Source organism: Myotis yumanensis, unplaced genomic scaffold (genome assembly GCF_028538775.1).
Source record: "Myotis yumanensis isolate MYYU_CA2020_CCGP unplaced genomic scaffold, mMyoYum1.0.hap1 SCAF_5, whole genome shotgun sequence".
Lineage (NCBI taxonomy): Eukaryota > Metazoa > Chordata > Mammalia > Chiroptera > Vespertilionidae > Myotis > Myotis yumanensis.
Window position 1 is genome coordinate 82,529,558 of NW_027223756.1, and position 6,000 is coordinate 82,535,557.

Consider the following 6,000-nt stretch of genomic DNA (forward strand, 5'->3'; position numbering starts at 1 on the left):
ACCAGGTGAAAGGGGACAATGGGGGGATAAAAGGGACATCTGAAATACTCTCACCAATAAAAATTAAAAATAATAATAAAAGTTTAATTACATTTCTCTTAAAGTTATTCAGTTTTGTAAGTTGTAAATATTAAGCTTTTAATTTTCTGTTTCAGCCCCCTCTTGGAGATGGCGACGATTGGCTGAAACAAAGAAATTTAATATTTAAATATTAAACATTATATTTGTTTCAGCCGTCATTGGATGAAACAAAATAGTTTAATATTTAAATATTAAACATATCAAACATTTTTGATTCAGCTATGTTTGTTTGAAACAAAAATACTTAGTTTTAAATATTAAATTTTTGTTTCAGCCACAATTGGCTAAAAATATTAAAATTTTAAGAGTGAACATTTTTGTTTCTGCCAATATTTGCATCTTTAAGAGGGGTCCAAAACGATTAATATTAAATCTAAATATTTAAAATTTACCAAACTAAACAAGTTTAAAAAAATTTAAACTTCCAAATGAGGTCTTATAAATCTGTATCATTTATACTTCTACAAGTGCCAAAGATTAAATTTCACTAAGACTTTAAGGGAATACCTTGTATTTTTATGGAAATGTCCTCTTTTAAAAATAGTTCTTTGAAATGGAGATCCGAGGACCAAACTGGAATTATAACTAAAATATACAGGAGCGATTTTCAAACATTTTCAACTCATGGAATACGTAAACTAATTTCAAAAATTCTGCGCACACACTAAAAAACATATTTTCTGCCTATCTGACAAAAACAACATATATAATTTTTATTCACTCACTCCAGACAGTTTTCAGTCTGTTGACTGTTGCCTTTTATTTTGATTTGATTTTATTTTGACAATCTAAGGGGAAAGAGGTCAGTGCTCCCTATTAAATAGTCAGGTATTGCATGTTATAATTTTTTTTGCAGCAAACAAGTTGAAAGTAATAGACCTAGAACAAAACTCAAAAACATATTAAACACACACACACACACACACACACACACACACACACACACCCAAATATCCAGCGCCAACAATGTGAAATTCATAATGTCTGTCAGCCAATAAAAAAACTCCCAGGCAGGGAGGGGGTGGAGGGTGGGGGAAAAGGGTCGTCGCAATGGAAGAGAAAAGGGGACATCTGTGATACTTTCAACAATAAAGATAAATTTTAAAGATAGACAACATGCTTACCCATAAAAAAGAAACAAACAAGGAAACAAAAAAAGAAACAAAAAAAGGAAAGAAAACCTATCGGACACATAAAGAAGCAAGGAGAATATTATCTATAATGAGAAGAAAAATCAGTCACTTGAACAAGACAGCAGACAGGGACATTAAAGAGTTGTTAGAACCATATAAGAAAGTATGGGCATGTTAAGGTGGGACAGGGAAGGAATAAAAAGACATGAATCAAACTCCCAGAGATGAAAGAGCTTGAGATGAAAACACGGAATGGGATTAACAGTGGACTAAATACCATAGAAAGAAAAGATTAGTGAATGTAAATACATAACAGAAAACTACACAAAATAAGAGAGAAGATGAAGAAAAAAATAACAGTATCAGTGAGCTATGGCCAACTTAGAGCAGCCCAATATATATACAATTGGAATCCCCAAAGCAGGGTGGAGGAGGAGGAAATGGTGATACAAAATGTTTTTCAAGATAGTAACCAAAATGAAGACAATGGAGCCACACCTATAAAGGGCTGAAGGAGAAATGTTAACATAGAAATCTTTTAATGATACAGACTTTTTCTGTTATATAAAACCTCAGAATATTCGTTCCCTGCAAAACTGCACCACAAAATTGTGAAAAGAAGTCCCTCCCACAGAAGAATGATGGGACCCAGAGAAATCTGATGCTACTCGAGAGAATGAACGTCTCTAGAAACAATAACTAGATGGGTAAATATAAAATCATTTTCTCATTTTAAAATGGCACTAAAATATGAAAAAAAAATGAGTTCGCTTTATTCACTTCCTCGCCAACACTGGCATGATGAAAAGTTCTGGAAATGGACAGTGGTGAGGTCAAGGCGTTATAAATATACTTAGTGCCACAGAATTGTACACTTAACAAGGACTAAATGGTAGCTCTTTTTTACTTTAATTTCATTGTTGACACTTTCACAGCTGTCCCCATTCTCCCCTCTTTGCCCACCTTCACTGAGCCCCCAGCCCCATTCCTTCTGGCCATCTCCACACTGTTGTCTGTGTCAATGGGTTATGCATATATGTTCTTAGGTTAATACCTTCATCTTCTTTCACCCAGTCCCGCCTCCCCCAATCCCTCTGCCAGCTGTCAGTCTGTTCCACGTACCCATGCCTCTGTTTCTATTCATCAGTTCATTTTGTTCATTAGATTCCACATGTAAGTGAGATCATGTGGTGTTCGTCTTCCTCTAACTGGCTCATTTCACCTAGCGTACTAATCTCCAGGTCCACTCATGCTGTCACAAAAGGTAAGACATCCTTCTTTTCATGGCATGTAGTGTCCCATTGTGTAAATGTACCAAAACACTTTTATCCCCTCATCTACTGAGGGGCACCTGGGCTGTTGCCCAGCCAGCGACCATCACCTCCTCTCCCAACCCCGCCAGGGCCTTCGTTCCCAGGTTGGGACAGGGAACCAGGGCAGGTGGTAGGGGACACGGCTCTTTCCCAGGCAGTCTGAGGGCCGGCTCCCTCCTTATGGCAGCAGCTAACCTCCCATGCCCCATCCCTGCCCTTGGCCATCAGTCCCCGATCGGTCCAGCTCTGATAGGCCCTGATCACCAGCCAGGCCTAGGGACCCCACCAGTGCACGAATTCGTGCACCAGGCTCTAGTTTTTTTAATAAAACTCCATAATGTTTTCCAAAGTGACTGCATCAGTCTGCATTTCCTCCAACAGTGCATAAGGGTTCCCTCTTATCCACATCCTCGCCAACACTTGTTTATTGATTTATTGATGATAGCCATTCTGGCAGGTGTGATGTGATACCTCATTGTGGTTTCAATTTGCATCTCTCTGATAACTAGTGACGTTATAGTATTTTCTCATAAATCTATCAGCCATCTGTATGTCCTTTTTGGAGAAGTGTCTCTACAGGTCTTTTCCCATTTTTAATTTGAATTGTTTGTCTTCCTGGTGTTAAGTTGCATGAGTTCTTTATATGTTTTGGAAATTAACCCCGTATCAGACATATTATTGGCAAATATGTTCTCCCATACAGTGGGTTCCCTTTCCCTTTTGTTGATGGTCTCTTTTGCTGTGCAGAAGTTCTTTAGTTTGATGTAGTCCCATTTATTTATTTTTCCCTAGGTTTCCCTGGTTCTAGGAGACACATAGGAAAAATGTGTTACTGCCTATGTAACAGGATTTTTATGGTTTTGTAACTTACATTTAAGTCTTTTATCCATTTTGAGTTTATTCTTGTGTATGGTGTAAGTTAGTGGTCTAGTGGTCTAGTTTCATTTTTTTTTTGCCTGTGCCTTTACAATATTCCTAACACTAATTGTTAAGACACTCTTTTTACTCCATTGTGTGCTTTAGCCTCCTTTGATAAATATTAATTGCCCTTAAAGACGTGGGCACCCGTTTCAGTTCAATTGATCTCTATGCCTGTTCTTGTGCCAATGTCAGGTTGTTTTGATTATAGTGGCTTTGTAGTATGGTTTGATATCTGGTATTATCATCCCTCCAATTTGTTCTTCTTCCGAAAGGTTGTTAAGGCTATTTGGATCTTTTTTTGTTCCAAATATAATTTTGGAATGTCTGTTCTAGATCTGCAAAATATGCCATTGATATTTTAATAGGAATGGCATTGAATTTATAGATTCCTTTGGGTACTGTGGACATTTTAATGACATTAATTATTCCAACCCATGAAATGGTATATGGTATTCTTCCACTTATTTGCATCTTCCTCCGTCGCTTTCTGCAGTGCCCTATAGTTTTCCGATACAGGTCTCTTACCTGCTTGGTTAAGTTTATTTGAGATGTTTCTTGGTTTCTGAGGGAGGCCTGCTTTCTCTGTGTCCTGTAGATTATGGCTTGTTGTGTGCTCATTTCCATTTGTTTCAAGGTAACTTTGGATTTCTTCCTTGATCTCATTGTTAACCCATTCAGTGTTTACTAACATGTCATTTAACTTCCATGACTTTGTGTGTTTTCTACATTTTTTTCTTGGGGCAGATTTCTTGTTTCATATAATTATGGTCAGAGAAGATGCTTGATATAATCTTAACCTTCTTAAATTTATTAAGACTTGTTTTGTGTCTTAACATGTTGTGTATTCTAGAAAATGTTGCATGTGCACTTGAAAAGATTGTTATTCTTCTGCTTTTGGATAAAATGCTCTATTTTTATTTCCATTTGCATGGGATATCTTTTTCCATCCCTTTACCAGGTTACCAGGTAGGTACCCAGAAGAGGGATTCCTGGATCATGTGGTAACTATTCTTAATTTTGTGAGGAACCACCATAGTGTTTTCAATAGTGGCTGTACCAGTGAGTGAGAGTTCCTTTCTCTACACAACCTCTGCACCACTTACTACTTGTCTTGTTGAGCATAGCCATCCTAACAGGTGTGAGGTGCGATCTCATTATCGTTTTTATTTGCATTTCCCTAACAGCTAATGAGGTGGAACTTCTTTTCTTATATCTGTTGACCATTTGTATGTCTTCTTGGGAGAGGTGTCTGTTTAGGTCCTCTACCCATTTTTAAATTGGATTGTTTGCTTGGTGTTGAGTTTATGATTTCTTTATGTATTTTGGTATTAACCCCTTGTGGGAGCTGTGTTTGCAAATATCATCTCCCATTTGGTCGGTTGCCTCTTTGTTTGGTTGTTGTTTTCTTTTGCTGTGCAGAAACTTTTGTGTTTGATGCGGCCCCACTCACTGGTTTTTGCCTTCACTTCCCTTTCCTTTGGGGTCAAATTCATTAAATGTTCTCTACAACCAAGCTCCATAAATGTGTTGCCTATGTTTTCTTCTTTATAATTTATTGTTTCAGGTCTTATATTTAGGTCTTTGATCCACTTTGAATAAATTTTTGTGCATGAGAACAAACTGCAATCTACTTTCTTTCTTTTGCATGTGGCTCTCTAAGTCTTCCAACACAGTTTATTGAAAAGATTTCTTTCCTCCATTGTTGGCTCCTTTGCCAAAATTTGCCCATATACACCTGGTTTTATTTCTGGGCTCTGAATTCTGTTCCGTTGATCTCTGTGACAGTTTTTCTGCCAATATCATGCTGTTTTGATGATCATAGCTCTGTAATATAATTTGAAGTCACATAGCATGAATCCTCTGGCTTCATTCTTTTTTTTCAGGATTACTTTGGCTATTCAAGGTCATGGGTGGTTCCATACAAATCTGATGACGCTTTGTTCGATTTCTTTAAAAAATGACATTGGGATTTTAATGGGAATTGCATTAAATCTGCATATTCCTATGGGTAATATGGCCATTTTAACTGTGTCGATTCTTCCAATTCATGAATATGAATTATCTTTCCATTTATTGTACCTTTTTCAATCTCCTTTAATAATACTGTTGGTATATGAGTCTTTCACATCCTTTGTTCAGTTTATTCTTAGGTATTTTATTCTTTTGATTGCAATTGCAAAAGAAATTGTTGTTTTTTGTTTTAACTGTTCATTTCCTTTTCTGAAGTTTCATACAGGTAAGCAGATACAGACAACGGTATGGTGGTTACCAGAGGGAACAGAGTTGGGATAGTAAAGGGTAAAGGGAACCAAATACATGGTGGCAAAAGATGATTTGACTTTAGGTGGTAGGCACATATGCAATGTACAGATCATGTATCATAGAGATGTTCACTTGAAGTCTGCGTGATCCTATTTACCAATATCACCCCAATAAATTTAATAAAAAATAAAAAATAAATCCCTAGATAGAGCCTAAGGACATAATCAACCCTATAAAAATTTATGCAACAATATTTCCTACATAGCTTTAATAATAAAAATTGAAGCAAT